The following is a 20,708-nucleotide window of genomic DNA, read 5'->3' on the forward strand; positions in this document are numbered from 1 at the left end:
TGAGAGTGCGTGTCTGTAGATGATCAGTCATGCAAGCAAGCTGACTCTATTAAAAAAACAAGTTATCAACGTTTTCCCTAAATGTTGCTGTTGACCATAAGGATCCAACGCAGAGAGCGTAGAATGAGCAGGAATCTATCAGCTGCTTTCCCTTTATCATATCCAGATAAAATGAAAAATGCAAATCAAGGAGGACATCTAGGCTGGTGGGCTGGGGAGATGCTCAGTCGGCAAAGCTTGAGACCCTGAGTTCAAGGCCCTGAATTCACATAAAAACCTGGGCTGGTGGTGCACACGTGTAATCCTGTGGCTGGAGAGATGGAGACAGAATTCCCGGGTATTTGTCTTTCACCAGCCTCGCCTAATGGGCAAGCCTCAGATCCCAGTGGGAGACCCTGTCTAAAAATTAAAGGTGGGTTGACCTCTGACTTCTGGTTTCTACAGGGACACATACTTGCATACACACATGCACCTCAAAGAGAAACACACACAGCCCACACATGTACCCACACTTGCATACACACATGTACCTCAAAGAGAAACACACACACACACACACACACACACACACACACACACAGAGAGAGAGAGAGAGAGAGAGAGAGAGAGAGAGAGAGAGAGAGAGAGAGAGAGAGAGAGAGAATTCATAGGAATTCACAGTGTGCAGACCAAAGCCATGACAATTCTTTAAAAAATGTTGAAAAGATTTATTTTATTTTATGTGAATGCATGTTTTGCCTGCATGTAAGTATGTGCATCTTGTGGGTGCCTGGTGCCCACCGAGGTCAGAAAAGGACTTTGGATCCCCCTCATTGAAGTTATGGATGGTTGTGAGCCAACACATGGAGGCTGAGACCTGAACCTAGGTCATCTGCAAGAACATCAAGTGCCCTTAAGTGCTGAGCCATCTCCTTAGTCCCCCAACACAAGAAGACTTTGAAGCCGGTTCTCAGTGTAACTGGATGTCAGGCAGCAGGTTGCTAGTCACACATGCACTAGCATTCTAAACCCCTAATGTCTTGAATATTTAGAATGCTTGCTTAGGCTGCACAGAGCCAAGAAATAAAATAGAATTATTTTAATAAAGGCGATGTTGGGATGTGCCCCTGTGATTTAGAAAGCCCATTTCATGGTGTGTGTTGGAACGAGACGTAATGAATTTGGAAAGTCTTTGGTCTCTGGCTGAGGCTGCATTAATGATATTAGAATATTAAATATAATGGTCTTACTCATTCATTATCCTCACGTTCGTTTGGAGCCCTTGTCTTCAAGGAAGAACCGTGTCCGGGCCGGAAATGATTAAAGCACGTAAGATTGAGGATGAAAGGCGTGAACTTGGAGCTGGCTCTTTGTTTTGGATCCTAGTCACTACTTGGATCTTCCTTGCTTCCCTCACTCCGCTTTGAAAGGCTTTGGCTAATTCCCTCCTGTCACTCACTGACTTTACTGCTTCCACAGGTCTGGATTTATGTTCTACCCCGAGTCAATAAAAGTGAACTCATTCTCTGGTGCATTAGACCCGGTTCCTCTCATCCAGCTCCAGTTCTGGTACCCGCAGCCCATAACCACGTATTATGGATTTCAAAATAACGAGACGGGGAGTGTTTAGAGGTTCACGTCGTGGAGAAGCGGATCGCTTCAGTGTAATCATTACCCACTGTGTCTATCAAGTGCTCTTACGTCACTTCCTGTGTAAGAAGAAGCTCATGCCCATTAAGAAGGGAAGCAGGCGAGGTTTGAGGCCACAGGGGTGTCGTCGTAGCACTGTGAATGTAGACGCAGGAGGATCAGGAGTTTAAGGTTGTTTGTGGCTGCTTAGCAAGTTTCAGGTTAGTCTGGGCTACATGAAGCCCTGTATTGAAACAGCAATAGTACCACCACCACCACCACCACAGCCATCACCACCACCACCACCACCACCACCACCACCACCATCACCACCACCACCATCACCACCACCACCACCACCACCACCACCACCACCACCACCACCACCACCACCACCACCACCACCACCACCACCACCACCACCACCACCACCACCACCACCACCACCACCACCACCACCACCACCACCACCACCACCATCACCACCACCACCATCACCACCACCACCACCATCACCACCACCACCACCACCACCACCATCACCACCACCACCACCACCATCACCACCACAGCCATCACCACCACCACCACCACCACCACCACCACCACCACCACCACCACCACCACCATCACCACCATCACCACCACCACCACCACCACCACCATCACCACCACCACCATCACCACCACCACCACCATCACCACCATCACCACCACCACCACCACCACAGCCATCACCACCACCACCACCACCACCACCACCACCACCATCACCACCACCACCACCACCACAGCCATCACCACCACCACCATCACCACCACCACCACCACCACAGCCATCACCACCACCACAACCATCACTACCACCATTGCCACAACCACCACCACCACCTCAACTATCAGAACCACAAAAACCACCACTATCAGTACTACCACCACTACCACCACTAACACCACTAACACCACTGTCACCACCACCACTACCACCACCACCACCACTACCATTGTCACCACCATGATCACTATCACCACCACCACTGACAACACCATCACTATCACTGATACCACCGCTACCACCATGATAAACAGCACCACCACGATAAACAGCACCACTACAACCACCACCACCACCACCACCACCACCACCACCATCACCACCAAAACCAAACACGATAAGCATAGTAACTCACACCTATAATCCCAGGACCAAGGAGGCTGAGGCAGGAAGATCGTGAATTTGATTCAATTTGGGTGACATAGTGGTACTGTCTCAAACAAAACAAAGCAAGACACCACCACCATTACCACAACAGCAGCAGCAAAATACTCCCTCAGAAGTCTCATGGCTGGATTTGGTCAACCTGACAGGAACACTATCTGGGAAGGGGGAAGTCCGAATTGAGAGAATGTCTTTATACGATGGGCCTGACGGGTAAGCCTTTAGGATCATGGGGAAGGAGGGAGATGGAGAGCTAGGTGGAGGAGAAAGACAGAGATCTGCCATGGGGTAGGCAAAGAACCACATGGGCCAGGAGGAATGAACTCTGGCGTGGAGAGGAACGCGCCCAGATGGAAAGCACGTGCAAGTATTTATGGGGCTATTGAGGGATGGGAAGTAGCCCAGATAGGCATAAGCAAGGCAAACAGCACGGGATGTGGGGCTGGGTGGTAACGAGGTAGCTTAGGGGTCAATATCTGCCCAGCCCCAGATAAAATAAGGCATATCTAAAAAAAGAAAAACCCACCAAGTGTCTGTGTCTTTTATTGTTTGATAGTGGGTTAAATAAAACCGCTGTAATGATTATAGGCTTTTAATAATAAACATTATTTACATTTTTTTTTCGAGACAGGGTTTCTCTGTGTAGCCTTGGCTGTCCTAGACTCCCTTTGTGGACCAGGCTGGCCTCAAACTCACAGCAATCCATCTGCCTCTGCCTCCCGAGTGCTGCGATTAAAGGCGTGCTCCACCACGCACGGCTGCACTATTAGCTATTTTCATAGTCATTACAACAATAATCTCTCATTTGGTCTCTTGCTGGTGTAAATAGACATTTGTTCATTTTCCTCCAGTCACCCACTTCCTCCAACAAAGCCACACCCACTCCAGCGAGGCCACACCTCCTCATCGTGCTGCACCCCATGAACCTTTGGGGCCATTTTCATTCAAACCACCACACTGGGGGAGGGAGAGACATTTTATTTAGTCACGTAGGCCCTGGTAAGATGCCCATTGTACCTATAAATAACCTTCACCCATGTTCCTTTAACGAAACAGATTGAGTCACCCACAGAAAAGAAAAGGACATGAAAATAGACGGGAGACCAATTGGGAAAAGGAAAGGGATGGGTGGGCGGTGATAAGGGGGAAAAAAAAGAAGGTGATGGTGGGGAATATGACCAAAATAAAGCACACACATATGTGAAAACACGAAACCGTTATTATGTATAATAATGAGCTTATAAAATAATATTGGCTAATAAAAGATACACTTGCTTGCTTCCAATATGCATCCACCATTGACAACTGGCTCTTCAGTGGTAAGGTCAAGGAAGGACTCTTGCTGCCTATTTGCCTATCATCTCATCTCTCTCTCTCTCTCTCTCCTGCCTATCTAGTGTCTGTCTGACTTCTGTTTATCATCTATTATGTAACACCTGTCTACCGTCTCTATTATCGTCAGTCATCTCTCATCTATAACGATCTTATATGTACGCATGCATTCATTATTTGTCTACCTATCCACACACCTGTCTTACTAATGTCCGCACATGCACTCTGCTGAGCCGAGCAGGGTTCACACTGAGGTCCGTCTCATCCCCGGTTGGTGCTTTTGCTCTAACACAGGGTTAGCAGCAATTTTCCATAAAGAGCCCTGAAGCAAATCCTTTAGTTGCTATGGTCCCAGTAGCTCCTGTTCAGTGCTGCCTTAGCAGTGCAGAAGCAGCTGTAAGTGATACATAAACAAATTTGCATGGACATCTTCTCTCAAAGTATTATTTGCGCCCAGAGGCAGGGAACTGTAGTCACAGGCTGAGGACCTGACAGTCTCTGCTTTCTCCCCGTTGTCCATTTGTGGGAATGCGTCTAGGTAGAAGAAAGTGTAGGGAGAGATGGATGTGCCTCGCACACGATGGCTTTGAGAGGTGGAAGGCAATTTCACGAGGCAGGAGCAGATGGTGTTCCTGTGAGGTGTGGGAATTGGAGGCCAGGTAAATGGAAATGTGATGGGGATTCAGTCATATAGATCTGGTTGTTAAGTAAAGGTCTACCATGTGCTCTGGGAACATTCAGTGAAGAAGTAAATAAAAACAGTTTTTTTTTTTTTTCAGTGACAGAGAGTGCTCACCTCCCAAGCACAAGGCCCTGGGTTCAGCCCCAGCCCTGATAAATGAATAAACAAATAAAATACTAAAAACAAACAAACAAAACCACTTCTTGTCTTCAAAACTGGTAGAATTTGAAAGAGACAGAGAGAGCTCTGGAAGGAAATTTGCAAATGTTACAAAGGGAAGATGGGAGTTTCCAAGGCTTTACTATGTCTATCTGGGGTTCCAAAAGCTCCCAGCCCCTCTTGGAAAGGGTCTGCCTTTCCCCTCGGTTAATCCTTCTTGGAAAATTTCTTCCAGACCCTACTGGAGACATGCCTTCCAGCTGTTTCCAGATCCAACCAGGTCAACAAGATTAATCATCACAGATGTTTTTGGGAGGTGGTAGGACATTTAAGAATTTGAAGTATGGCCAGGCAGTGGTGGTTCATGCCTTTAATTCCAGGACTTGGGAGGCAGAGACAGTCAGATCTCTGAGTTCCAGGCCAGCCTTGTCTACAGAGTGAGTTCCGGGACAGCCAGGGCTGGGAGTATGCCTTTAAGGGCTGTATACTCCCGTGATGATGCCTTGCCACAGGCTTTAGGAGCACTGGGGTCCAACTGATCATGGACTGAAACCTCCATAGCTGTGAGCTAAAATAAATCTCTTCATCCTCTGATTTTCCATTTTCAAGCATGTGTGTGTGTGTGTGTGTGTGTGTAGGTTCAAGGCTGATACTGTGACTTATCTTCCAATGAAAGGCAGATATGTGTAGTTTTGTTGGCTGGCTTCTTCTGGGGATCCCCTGTTTCTGCTTTCTGAGTCTGGACTTACAGGTGAGTTGCCATGACCACCCTTCATTCACTTGGATGTTGGTGATCTGAATTCTAGTTTTAATGCTCAGCAAGTGTTTAGCCACTGAGCCACCCAACCACCTTTTCTCTTTTTCAGGGATTTGTGAAAGTTTCTCTCTTATGTGTATGCATGTTGGATAAACTTTTTAAAAAAAATCATATATAATTACATCATTTACTTCCATTCCCTTTATTTCCTCAAATTCCTGTACTCCTCTTCTTTGTGTGTGTGTGTGCGTGTGTGTGTATGTATGTGTGTGTGTGTGTGTGCGTGTGTGTGTATGTATGTGTGTGTTTATATACATATACACATACATACATTCTACTGAGTCTGTTCTGTATATGTATATGATTTCAGAGATGTCCACTTAGTAATAAGGGACAAAAGGCGCGTGGGGAGGGGGGTGTCCTTTCTGGAGGAAGACTCCTTTTTTCTACTCTCAGCGTCTTTTAGTTGCCTGTAGTTCTTTGTTTAGGGGTGGGCCCCTGTGATATTTACCTTTTCCAAGCTAGCATGTCTATTGCTGTGGTCCTTGTTCATATCATGTTGAAGCAGCCATATTGTTGAAGCGTCATGGCTGAAGCTTGCCTGTGACTCTTAGAAGACACAGTCTCATGTATTTTCTGGTCTTCTGGATCTTGCAGTCTTTCTTCTGAAATACTACCTGAGCTGTCGGAACAGAATTATGTTGTAGATGTCTTCATTATGGCTAGGCAGCATCAAATAAGTTGTTCTCTGCATTTTGGCCAGTTGTGGTGAAATGACTAATGTGAAATAGTTACTGACAACCATGTTGATCAAAGCAGACCCAAAATAAAGGTTGGGACAACATGGTGTTTCCTTAGTCATTACAGTGGTTTCCTGTAATGGTGTCTGTAGCAAACAGAAGTGATTGTTAACTTTTGGTTATTAACTCATTTGGACTGAGAAGGGCCCAGGAGACACAAGCTCCCTTGTTTAACCATGGATTTCATATCATGGTAAACACCTGAAGCCAGGAGCCAATCAAACCTTTCTTCATCATCATCTTCTTCTACTACTACTTCTTCTTCTTCTTCTTCTTCTTCTTCTTCTTCTTCTTCTTCTTCTTCTTCTTCTTCTTCTTCTTCTAAAGTGATTGTCTCATGCATTCCATCACAGTGCTGAAAAGATGCCTTTTAGACATTAAGTGGGAGAGTGTTATCAAAGATTTTCCCCTTCTCAGAGCCCCAAGGAAGGATGAGACCAATGGTTGTTTCTTGAGCAAAGAATCGGAATGAAACAAGCATTTCCCATCCTAACCCTACTACAGTTATTCTTGTTTGGTTGTTGTATTTCCTCCAAATCGAAACATTCCCTCTTGGAAGGAGGATAAAGGCTCATAAACCTCAGGAAGTAAACAAAGTTCACAGAAAGCTAAAGCTAACAAGACACACAGGGCCTCCCCCTAAGGCTGTGGAAATAGCAAACAGCTGCTTGGGGCTAAGATTTGACCACAGCAACTGAAATCACACAAGTAGCTTCAAGGATGCGGATTTCATGAGTTGTGAGACATGCTAGGGTGGGCTCTTGGTAATGTATCTGCCTTTGAGTTATCTCTGCTCCTATAAGTAGCTCCTCACCCATGCCTCTGTTAGTAAGTCAGAGAAATGTATTGGTTTACCAAGTTGGATTTGGGTAGAATCATTACTTTGGTTTGTCATGGGATCTGTATCTGGAGTGAGTGGATATTCACATCTCCCTGGGAAAAGTTTCATACAGTGTGCATAATGTGTGTGTATATCTGACTGGGGAGGCCAGAGGCCGATATTGGATGCCATTCCTCAGATACTGTCCACCATGTTTTTTTTTGAGACAGTGCCTCTCGATGAACCTGGAACTCACCAAAAAAAAAAAAAAAAAAAAAAAAAAAAAAAAAAAAAAAAAAATCAGCAAGCACCAGGGATCTGCCTCTTTACCCCTCAAGTGCTAGAATTACAAACATGCACCATGTGTGGCTTTAAATAAAACTAAACCGGTATCCTTGTGCATATGAGATGTACTAGTTAGTGTTAACTGTGAGCTTGACTCAGCCTAGAGTCACCAGATCAGCCGGGTCTGGGTGAGTGTCTTTTGGGATTTGTCTTGATTGTTAATTGGTGCAGGAGGGTCCAGCCCACTGTGGGTGGTACTATTTCCTAGGCATGTGGTCCTGGGGTGTGTAAGGAATACATGTAAGCACAAGCCCATGAACATTCCTTTATAGGTTCTGCTTCAAGTTGGAGTATGACTTGGAATTTTAAGTCGAATGAGCCCTGTCGTCCCCTAAGTTACCATTAGCTCCTGTTTTATCAAAGCAGCAGAAAAGAAACTAGAACACCAACTCAACCTTCTCTCTGTTGCCCACCCCCACCCCCTACCCCACCTCTTTCTTAAGAATCCCTTATGGTGGACATGGTTTTTGAGAGGCTGAATCTGGTATCTATTTGAAAGAGTTAACACATCCCATTTGGAAGAAAGAAAGAAAGAAAGAAAGAAAAAAAGAAAGAAAGAAAACAAAACAAAAAAACCAACCCAACCATGTGGTGACAGAGAATTTGTTCTCTCCTTTGGGCAACAGCTACGGGATTCCTCGCCAATTAGAAGCATCTGGTCTTCACAGGAGATGCATCCCTGGTTGAGCTGGCAGGTACCTATGGATGTGACACTCTGTGAAGTTCCTGATGGCCCATCTGTGATGTCTTCCCTTCCCAGAGACTGGGGCCCTCCCTCCTCCTCTCCAACGAGCCCGCTTTTCATTTGAAATATTTTCAAACACTTAGAACAGGAAAAGCATGACCATCTCTAGTATCCTACCCACTTCTCCTCCTCCTCCCCCCCCCAGTTCTTTCTCCTCCTCTTTTTAAATAGAGATGAGAGTGACACTCCAATTTGCTTCTCCAAATCTATTTCATTGTAATTATTTTTAGATGTATTCATTTTTTAATCGTGTGTGTGCGTGTGCGTGTGTGTGTGTGTGTGTGTGTGTGTGTGTGTGTGTGTGTGTGTGTGCAGGTGTACATGCCTCATATGTATAAAGGTGCCCTCAGAGGCTAAATGAAGGCTTAGATGCCCTGGAAGTGGCATTACAGAAGGTTGTATGAGCTTCTTGACATGGGTGCTTGGATTCTAATGGGTCCTCTACAAAAGCAGCAAGTGCTCTCAGCCACTGAGCCATCTCCCCATCCCCTGGTCTTTCCAAGGTTAATCAAAGCACGGTATCTACATCAGTCTTCCTCATGAGTGGCATTTATTTATCTGTACCTGAGTGTATGTCTATGCCACGGGGCACATGTGGAAGTCAAAGGATAACTTAGAGGGATTGTTCATTTTCTTCTATTATGTGTGCCCTTGGAGGAGGGTGTCAAATTCAGATATTCAAGCTTGGTGGCAAGCAACCTTTTTCTGCTGAGCCAGCTGACTGGCCCACTGCCCATGATTTATTGAGCAGTTATATACGCTGGGCTCTCTGCCCAACATTTTACATGCATCATCTCCTTTAACTATCAAAACAACTGTGGGAGAGTGTCAGTGCCATTAGCAGCCCATTTACAAAGAAGGAATGCAGATTTCCAAAAAATGCAACTTCCTCACTCCAATGTCATGTGGCGCCTGAGAGTTTCAACAAGGATCCCAACACTTTGCTGTCAGTGTTCATCACTCATGCTGGCAGATTTCTAAGTCTCTCTCTCTCTCTCTCTCTCTCTCTCTCTCTCTCTCTCTCTCTCTCTCTCTCCCTCTCTCTCTCTCTCTCTCTCTCTCTCTCTCTCTCTCTCTCTCACACACACACACACACACACACACACACAGAGACAGCGATAGGGAGACAGAGAAACAGAGAGACAGAGAAAATGTTTTCTTCTTGCCTCTCCCTCCTACTAAGAGGCAAGTCTCTGCTCCAGGATCCCTGAATCTAGCACTTTCCTGAACACCCAGACTGTCCACTGTGCCCTTTTCCAGGCAGACAGGCCTCTCTCCCGCAATTCTTTTATACCCGTGGCTGTGCTAGCTTCATATTTATTGCTGTGATAAAACTCCCTGACCAAAAGCTACATAGAAACAGAAAAGGGTTGGCTTGGCTTCTAGGTCACAGTCCATTTTTTCAGAGAAGTTGTGGCGGGAACTCAAGCAGCCAGGCACATTGCATCCACAGTCACGAGCAGAAAGAAAGGGCCGCACCCATGCTGCCTGCTGCTTCTTGCTAGCTAGCATTCACCCAGCCTTCTCCTGTCTCATACAGATTAGGGCCATCTGCCTCAATCATGGTGCCACTTACAATGGGCTGGGTCTGCCTACAGCAATTAGCAATCAAGACAACCGGCCCCCCCCATGTCCAGAGGCCAACATGGTGGTCTAGGCAGATCCCCAATTAAGGCTCTCTTCTCGGGTGAGTCTTTCTAGGTTGTAAGTTGACCTTTCAAACGAACCATTGCATTGGCTAGTCTTGTGAATGCAGGCTTTCATTTCTTGCCAGTCTAAACCTTATTAGCCAGCCTGCTCTCCAAATGGACTCTTGAATGAATGAGCAGGAAGAGATTGAGACGCAGCTGTTATTCAGGCACACGATTTTCACTCATTGACAGGAAAGAAAAGGCTTGGATGTTAATGGAAAATCAAGAATTCTACAGATGAGCCTCACAGCCTCCTAGTAAAGGCTCAGAAATTGGAGAATTTTAGTGTTGCCCAGCTTGTGGTCTTTTATTTTAAACCACAGTGGGATTAAACAGGGATGGTAGCAATCAAATACATGCATTATTTTCCCTAAATAGAGGATGCGCCCGGCTACTTCCATTGCCTTTCAATTTCAAATGTGATTTATCCAAATCCCCCAATTTAAAGCAACAGATCCGCTCTAAATAATAGACTACACAACCTCCTGCCTTCCCATGAAAAGATAGAGGTTGTGTGAGTGAGTACAGGTGTATGGACGTGCATTTGTGCGCATGTGCCTGTATGTCTGTTTATACGTGCACACTTGTGTTTGTGTATTGTGGAAGTATATGGATTTGTGTGCAAGTATCTGTGTGTGTTTATATTGCAGACCTATGTGTCTATTGTGGATGTATATGCATTTGTATGCACATGTATGTGTATGTTGTGCATCTATATGCATTTATGTGCATGTGTATATTTTTGTTTCTTTATATGTGCATGCTTTTATGTACATATGTTTGTTTGTTGTGTATGTATATGCATTTGTGTGCAGGCGTGTGCATCTGTTTATACATGAATGTGTGTTTGTGTGTTTTTATGTATATGCAAATGCAAGAATATGCATGTGTGTGTACATGCTCATGCCTGTGTGCGTATGTGTTCCTATGTATATGTGTTCCTATGTATATGTGCTCATATGTATATGTGCTCATATGTATATATGTATGTGTATATTACTAACTATATGTTACTGTGTCCAAAACACCTGACAGAAGCAGCCTTAGAAAGAGATGTTGATTTTTAAGAAAATTTCTATTGTTGGATTTTACCAATAAAGATTTGGGAGCCAGATGCTGGGGTGAAGGCCTGTTGTCCAAGAGAGACAGAGAAAGAACCCACTTGACCTTCCTCCTCAGCTGATGTCCTAAAAGGAAGGTCCTTTCCCATGCTGCCTCAAAAAACCCCTCAAACTGAGTGTTCCTCTTTTCTACTTCCTGTGCATCTCTCTATCCATCCTCCTGACTTCCTCTTACTCTCTATGGTTTTTTTTTTTAAGTTAACTGGTTGCTTGTTCCTCCTCTTGACCTATGGTTGACTTTATTTAATCCTGTTTACAATATTGAAGCAAAAGGCTCTTGGATTAAACGTGTGTGCTAAGGCTGAGCCACACCACAACTAGACAGAGGTCTTCCCAGTAAACAACACAATCTTGAGGCTCACAGTGTGATCAAATGTTCTGCAACAGGGGAAGGTTTATTTTGGCTCAAGGTTTCAGGAGATACAGTCCATCATGGAGGTTGTTCTGGTTAGTTTTAACTGTTGACCTGACACGACCTAAAATCACCTGGAAGAGTTTTATTGACTGATCTTTCAGATTGAGAGACTGTCTTGACTGTTAACTGACTGAGCCCACTGTGGGCAGCACCATTCCATAGGCCGGTGGTTCTGGGCTGTATAAGAATGGAGGATGATGAGTAATGCCTTAGAGCAAACAGGCAGCATGGGTGCATTTGTTTTTCCCTGCTTTTGACTATAGCTGCTTTGAGTTCTCACCTTGATTTTTTTCCTCCCCTTTCATCCTAAAGTTATAATTCCTCATCAAGGGGAGGTCAAGGCAGGGACTCAAAGCATCATATCCACAGGCAAGAACAGAGAGAGAGAGAGAGAGAGAGAGAGAGAGAGAGAGAGAGAGAGAGAGAGAGGTGTCCATGCTGCCTGTTTGCCTGTTTCCTTTGCTCTGCTGGCTTTCTTTACTCTTTCATGGTCCACGGTACAGCCCATGAAACAGTGCTACCCATAATCAGGGTGGGCCTCCCTACCACAGCCACCAACAGTTAAGCCAACCCCCCTGCACATGTGCTCACGGGCCAACCAGATCTAGATAATCCTCTTCCTGGGTGATTCTAGGTTGTGTCAAGTTGACAGTGACAGTCAACCAACACGTTACCACCACTGACCTAACCTAGATCCTTCCTAACAGGCATGTCTTAGAAGGCTGTTGCCTAGTGGTTCTAGACCCCATTAAGTTGATAATAGAGAATAAATATCATTAATCCCTTGTCTATACAATTCCCACTGCTGGGGTGATGTATTTCCTCTTCCTTCCGCTATTAAAGGAAGCACCGTCTTTCCAGATTGGCAGAGCACAGATTTTTAAAAAAAATGTTTTGGAAAGATTCTTTGAAGTTGAAAGATTTGCTTTCTGTGGAAACACTGTCTTCTCACTGCTGTGTTCTGCAAGACTCTGCTAGGCTATGACATTTTCAGGAACTTGCTACCTCTCCTGGAAAGTGGAGGCGCTTCATAGATGTGCAGCGAACCAGCGCATGGGTGAATGCATGTGTGGTAGGTCTGTGGCAGTTGATCTCCACTGTTAATTTGATAGGACCTCGAGTCCCCTAAGAATCAAAACTCTGGGCGTGCCCATCAGGGTCTCTCGCTTGACTTAACTGAGGTGGGAAGACCTTCCTCAAGTGTGAAGTGGCACCATCCCGTAGGCTGCTGTCCTGGACTGAGTAAGAAGAAGAAGAAGAAGAGAGCCGAATACTAGCATTCATTTCTATGCTTCCTGCTACAGTAGGCTGTATTAGTTTGCTCCTGCTGCTATAACAAAACTAACAGAAATGGACCTTTTCTGGAGGTTGGAAGCCCAATGTCAGGATGATGGCTGGTTAGTTTCCTTGAAGACCGTTTTCCATTGCTTATCGTTGGCTGTCTTCTTTTTGTGTGTATACATATGTGCATATTTTATGTATGTAGGTCCACATGTGTATATAGCGGTGCGCGTGCCCGCGTGTGATGTAGAGGCTAGAGCACACTTAGCTTTTGTTACTCAGGAATGATATTCACTCTGTTCTTTCAACAGGGTTCTTACTGGCCTGGAACTGGCCAAATTGATTATGCTGGCCAGCCAGGGAGCCCCAGGGAGCCCTAGGGAGCCAACTCTCTGTTTCCCAGCATGCCACTGTGCTCAGCCTTTTATCTTTAATGCCGGTTCCTAGGATTGAACCCAGGTCTCACACTTGTGAAGTCAGCTCTCTGTCCACTTATCTATCTTCCAGCCTCCAGGTGGCTGGCTGCTCCCGGTGTCCCATCTGTCCCTTTTCCATGTGTATTTGTATAATAATTCCCTAAAGGACACCAGTAAGGTTGGCCTAGATCCCACCCATATGACCTCATTTTACCTAAATCACCTCTTTAATGACCTTTAAAGTTTTGTATATTCAATATACCCAAATCTGGGGGCTGTCACTTTAGCGTACGAATTTGGGGTTAGTTATAGCTACCTCAGGGGGCACAAATGCAGGTTTCTCTTTCCTTTTCCTTTTTTTTTTTTTTCCATTTTATGAGCTGTTTGGAATGCTTTGCCATGCTCATTTTCTTGGCCCATGATGTGTTCTTAATGGCACTAATTCTTCCTCTGAAGGGCCTCTAAATATAGATACCATCTGCTGCCAGGCAGTGTGTTATCACTGATCACCCACTCACCAATTGCTTCCTTACATGCACAGAGGAGGAAAAGCTGTGGGATCCCAGGGAAGGCGTGTCCTCCCCGAGGCTCTTAAGTCAGCAAGGATCCGCAGAAAAGCCTGTAGTCAAGTGAGACTCTAGAGCTTCCAAGAAGGTGGATGAATGCCCAGACTCCAACACCCTGCCATTCATGGGCTGGAGAGATGGTTCAGCACTTAAGAGCTCACACTTTTCTCGCTGGGGACCTGAGTTCAGTTCCCAGTATCCATGTTTGATGGTTCATGACGGCCTGTAACTATAGTATCAGAGCATCTGCTGCCTCTGGCTTCTGTGGGACCACATTCACGTGTTATATCCCCTGCCCTCAGACATGCCAATTACATAAATGAAAAGAAAATAACTATTTACAAAGATTCTACTATTACTAACTCTTTGGTATTTGCATCTTGCTCATTGACATGGAGACAGGAGCTCTGTGCTGGCTAATTTTATGTCAACTAGACATAGGCTAGAGTCAGCTGACAGGAGGGACCCTAATTGAGAAAAATGCCACCATAGGTAAGCCGGTAGAGCATTGTCTTAGTTATTGCTGGGGGAGGGGCCCCACCCACTGTTGGTCGTGTCATCCCTGGGCTGGTAGTCCTGGGTTCTATAAGGAATCAGGGTGAGCAAGGCAGTGAGCAGCACCCCTCCATGGCCTCTGCGTCAGCTGCTGCCTCCAGGTTCCCGGCCTGCTTGAGTTCCTGTCCTGGCTTCCTTCGGTGATGAACAGTGATGTGGAAGCAGAAGCCAAATAAACCCTTTCCTCCCCAACTTGCTTTGGTCATGATGCTTCATCACAGCGATAGGAACCGGAACTGACAGGCTCTTTCTCTTCCCTCCCGAGCTGCACATGAGCACAAATATCGGTGGGAGTTTCTGCTCATAAAACAAACATGAAATGGGGCCACAGAGACAATTTGGTTTGCAAAATGCTTGCTCTACAAGCATGAGGACCTGAGTTCTGGTCCCAGAACCGAAATGAAAATGGTACAGGCTGGAGAGATGACTCAGACATTAGAGGCTAGACCTGGGAGAAGGGGGATTCACGGGACTTGTTGGCTATTCAGTCTTGGCAAGTTCCAGGCCAGTGAGAGACCGTGCCTCAAAATAAAATAACTAAGGTAGACAGTGCCTGAGGAATGCCATAAGTTTGGCCTCTGGTTTACACAAATGGGTATGCATGCACATCCCATATGTAACACACACACACACTCATACACACACACACACACACACACACTTCTTATAGTGCAATGTGTCCTCTGCCAGTGTAGATTGGCACTTCCACACTGGTTAAGACTGCTCACCCTACAGAGATGAGATGGCCCCATCTATGCCGTCTGTTTATGGGACAACGTCCTCAGCTCTTCAATGGCCGATGTGCTGCCTGTTGGTATTCCAGCAACCCTCGCCGAGAAGTACAACTTGGCTCTGCCATTAATTCTTGTAAAGTTCTAGATTTCAGTTGCCAAGTTAATCACCTTTTGCCATATTGCCCCCATTAAAGGCATCTTCATTATGAAATCAATTTGTTAGTATCGAAGAGCTGTGCAAGACGGAAGAATAATTGTCCTAGGAGCTCCCTGCTGCCAGTGTGCTCTCTTTCTGCATTTAGGGTTTGTTTTAGATTAAAATCCCTCATTTAGCAACCATTCACGAGTCACTCAGCATTAGATTCCAGAGGTCACAAAGGTGACCCCTTAATAGCGCTAATATTAAAAGCTTTAATATTTTAAATCTTTCTGTCGCAGTGACAAACGTCTGAGGAAAAACATGCAGAAGAAGTACAGATTCATTTCAGACCATGATGTCAAGGAGAGTCCTTCTTTGGCAAGCTCTGTTGGTTTGAGCCTAAGGTGAGGCTAACCGTCATGGCGGTAGGAGTTGTGTGGTGGGAGCTGCTCACCTCGTGGCAGACAGGAAGTAGAAAGGAGAGACAGGAAGTGGTCAGGAATAAGATACTTTTCAAAATGATCTACTTCCTTCACTGAGGCTCTGCCTTATGATACTCTTTCCCCTCCCAGTACAGCCTTCAGGTTTTGGCCTCATTAATGGATTAATCTGCAGAGGAAGGAAAAACCCTTATGAGCCAATGACCCTCATCAGAACCATCAGCTGGGGACTAAGCCTTTAACACGTGAGCCTTTTGGGGAGATGCCAGGTATCCAAAGGACAACAAGAGGCAAATCAGGTATAGTCTCTCCCTTTAGGGGTCACAACGGAACATTAGAAAATGAATAAATTCTATCAGATGGGCAAGCACTACAGTTGGGTGTGCCCCAAATACTACTGAGGCATAGAGGAGGATGAGGTGATTAATCGGGAACTCTTTATAGATGAAGTGAAAATTTAAATTAGACCTTCTAGGATGCATAAGATGTTCGCCAGCTGGAGGCTGTGCTAGTTGGCTTTCAGCTGCTGTGACAAAACACTGGAGAAGATACTGCTTAAAGGAAGAGAGACGTGCTTTGGCCCAGGTTTCGGAGATTTTGGTCCATGGTTGCTTGACACCATTGTGTTGGGTCTGTGATGAGACAGAGCATCGTGGCATGAGGTAGAGGGAAATTGCTTATTTCACTGCATTGAGGAAGAAGAGGCGAAGGAGGAGGGAGAAGGAAAAGGAGCTGAAGAAGGAAAGAGAAAGACAGAAAGAGAGAAGGGAGGAAAGAAGGAGAGAGGACGCTATAGAAGGACTTTCAGACACACCAGTCATATAAATAATGATACAGGGGGCTGGAGAGATGGCTCAGAGGTTAAGAGCACTGTCTGCTCTTCCAAAGGTCCTGAGTTCAATTCCCAGCAACCGCATGGTGGCTCACAACCACCTATAATGAGATCTGGTGCCCTCTTCTGGCATTCAGGCAGAATACCGTATAAAAAATTTTCAAAAATAGTAATGGCACAGAGGCTTTTAAAGATTTTAAAGCTTAGGTATTTTAGCTAGGGCAATCCCCCAGCCAGCTACCAAACTTAACTTGACTAGTCCTGACACTATGTCCTGCACGTGGCTAGCTCTAACGCTTTCCTCTGGACTGCCCATTAACCTCTGTGTCTGCTGGCAAATCTCCTGCATCTCCTTTCTCCTGCATCTCTCTCTCTCTCTCTCTCTCATAAGTTCCACCTTCTACTTCCTGCCTGGCTTTTGGTCATCAACTCTTTATTACAACCAATAGGTAAATGAGGACAGGCAAACATTTACAAAATATAAGACCAGCGATGGCCATAGAAACGACAATACCAGGATCCGGCTAGAACTTAGCTCTCTGCCGGTTTAGCAATCAACAACTGACTATACAGAGACATGCCTTCACACAATGTGCCCAATAGGGAGCATTATGCCCTTAAATTGTTTATTATTTTTATGTGTATGTGCACGTGTCTGTGTAGGTGCATGCCACATGTGTGCTGGTGCCCTTGGTGGTCAGAAGAGGGTGTCAGATCTCAGGAAACTAGAGTTACAGGCTGCTGCGAGCTGTCTGATGTGGGTGCTGGGAACAGAACTGAGGTCCTCTGGGAGAACAGCAAGTGCTCTTAACCACTGAACCATCTCTCCAGCCCCGAGAGAGTATTTATTGGTTTATGTGTACGTGTGTGGTGTGCATGTGTGTGGGTGTATGTGTGAGTGTGTCCATGTGGACACCTGAGGTCAACATCAGATGCCTCTCGCCACTCTATATATTGAGGCAGATTCTCTCTCTGCACCTGGAGCTCATCATTTTGGCGAGCCTCATTATCCAGTTTCTTGGGGATCCCGCCTTTCCACTTCCTGTACTGAGATCATAGATGGGTCATTATGCCCACTTGGCATTTACATGGGTTGGGAACTCTGTTTCTTATTCTCTCATGCCTCATGCTTGCTTGACCGAAGCCTTACCCACTGAGCCAGCTCAAAAGAGAGCATTCTTTTGGTTCTAGGGAGGCTAAGGAAACCTCACTGAACTGTTAATGGCCTGTGGCATTCCGGATGTGACGTTGGTTCTATCGGATGCTACATACATGTGCTCAGAATACCTATAGAGGGTGATCATGACACAAAGCTTGAGAGACACCATTATTGTCAACCATCTGGGCAGACTGACATCTTTGTTTTTGTGTGCATGTGGGCGTGCATGCATGCATGTGAGTGTACATGCACACTTGCTTGTGGAGGTCGGAGGACAATTTGCAGGAGTCGGTTTTCTTCTTCTGCCATGTGCATCCCAGGGATGGAACTCAGGTCACCAGGTCTTTACCCACAGAGCCATCTGTCTGTGCCCGGCCTTCTCCTTTTAATGGCTGTGTATTCTCTCCATGGTGTGGGTGGACCATTAAGTATTTGGCTACTGATTCAGCTATTTATTCTGTGTCCAGATTTTTTGCTCCAGGGTGACTACTGCTGTTCACAGATGGCGAGTTTCATTTCTATGCCATCACTTTGTAGGGTAGAAATTTGGGTCACAGGAGATCCAGTTTTAATTTTGTGATCAATGCTACCAGCTTGCTTTTCCCAAAGGCAGAAACACCTCATGTTGGACTCTCTCCCTTACCAGGAAATCATGCCAGGTGTGAGTGGTGTCGGCAGTTTCAATTTGCATCTCTCTGACTAGCAGCCAGCGTGAGCATCTTCTCAGACACCGAGCAGTCCTGTGGCTTTGCTCTTGACATATATTGTTGACTCTGTTTTCCACTGTGGCGTTTATAATTTCTTGTTAATTCCCAGGAGCTCTTTACTTATTGCAGACGTTCGCCTTTAACCTTGCATTTGCACCATAACTGTTACTCTCATTTCTTTCTGTTGCTGTGGTAACACTGTGACTAAAGCAGCTTAAGAGAGGCAAGGGTTTTCCAGCTCACACACTAGGGGTCGCAGTCCATCCGCGAGAGGAGTCAGGGCAGGAACTCGAGGCAGGAACCATGGAGGAATGTTGCTGCCTGGCTTGCTCACAGGCTCAAGCTCACTTCTCTTTCTTACAATAGCTTGGGACCATCTGCCTAGGGAATGGCACTGCTCACAGTGGGCTGGGGTTCTCTACATTAGTTAACGATAAAGACTCTGCACGCCCAAAGCCACGCCCAATTTGATACGGGCATTTCCTCAACTGAGACTTCCTTCTCAAGTTGACTCTAGGCTGCTTGGACAAATGCTTCATCTTTCTCATTCATGTCTTTGTTGACAATTTTTTCTTGCTTAAAATTCACAGAATCCTCGTGTTTAACTTTAGTTTACAGTTTTTGTTTGTGTTTTTTTTTTTTTTAAAGACTAGATTAGGTGAATGGCTTTAACTCTCAAACTGTGTATGCAATCTCATAGATATTCTTGGGAACATTTTGTTTTCACTTCCATGTTTTCGGCTTTTGATTCACAAGTGGTGGTCGAAGAAACGGCTCACTTGGTAAGGAGCTTCTTGCTCAAGCATGAGGACCTGAGCTGGAGCCCCCTCCCCGAGACCCATATAAAAAGCCAGTGTAGTAGCAGGAGCTTGTGACTCCGGTGCTGGGAGGGAGGCAGAGGCAGGTCGATGAATCCCTGGGGGTGTGCTACCCAGCCAGACTAGTTTATTTGGTGAACCTCAGGGCCCTGTCAGAGACTCTGTCTCAGAAAATTCGATGGGAGTAGCATGGAAGAACAGGATTCCTTAACTTATCAGAGCTAAGCTTCATTTTGAGATGAGGGAGGGAAAAAAACCAAACCAAACCATCTACAGGCGTTGTGAGAAATAAATGGCATGTTTGGAGTGACCGTCGGCTATGCTCCATAGTGGGTTCTTCATGAATGATACCCCCTCTCTTCCTTCTTTGGCGGGTTGGGAATTCATAGATGAAAGGTGACCTCATATTCTTGGAAACTTTTCTTACTGAAAGATGGGAAGTGTGGCAGGTTTTCCTGTATCAAGGGGGTGCAATAAGGCTGGGCCTGGTGGTGCATGCCTTTTATCCCAGCACTCAGGAGGCAGAGGCAGGCGGATCTTTGTGAGTTCGAGGCCAGCCTGGTCTACAAAGAGTCCAGGACATCCAGGGCTACAAGAGAAACCCTGACTCGAAAAACAAAAAGCAAAGCAAAGCAAAGCAAAGCGAAACCAACCCAACCCAACTCAACCAACCAACCAACCAACCAAAAAAAAAAAAAAAAAAAAAAAAAAAGAGGGTACAGTGACTGATGGAGCAATGGAAATGTAGAAGGGCTCCTGTATCTGTGTCTGGGCTCAGGTCTTTAGAGAATTTCAGTTTTCACTTCTTGCTCACAAGGTACTTTGGATGCCCTGAGCCTACAGGCTATGAAGAAACCCAAACAGCCTTGTGTAGAGGTCCGTGTGCAAAGGAGTTAAGGCACTTAGATAAAAACTCTGTCTGGACTGTAATCTAACAATAACAACATTTTACCTTTTTTAATTTACTTGTTTAATTAATTAATTAATTTCTCTATATATGTGTGGGTCTCATTAGTGCTATGGCACACATGGGGAAATTAGAGGATAACACTGAAAATAAAATCTCTCTGTGTAGGTCAGGCTGGAAGAAAATGTCCTATATAGCCCAGGCTATCCTCAAACAAGAAGCTATCCTGAACTCTTAATCTTTTTCCTCAGACTTCCAAGTGCTGGGGTTACAGGTGCTCACTGCCCAGCCTGCCTATGCCCCACTTCTTCAATTTCTACAATTTGAGGAAGCCCCTGGGACATGAGGTTCATCTGATGGAGAGACACAAGTTATATTTAAAAGCACGGCAAGTCTTCATGTCTCGGAGAGTCTGTTCCTGAGCAGCGATTAACAGGAACATGTGCATCTTGTGGCATCA

Source organism: Acomys russatus, chromosome 19 (genome assembly GCF_903995435.1).
Source record: "Acomys russatus chromosome 19, mAcoRus1.1, whole genome shotgun sequence".
NCBI classification, from domain to species: domain Eukaryota; kingdom Metazoa; phylum Chordata; class Mammalia; order Rodentia; family Muridae; genus Acomys; species Acomys russatus.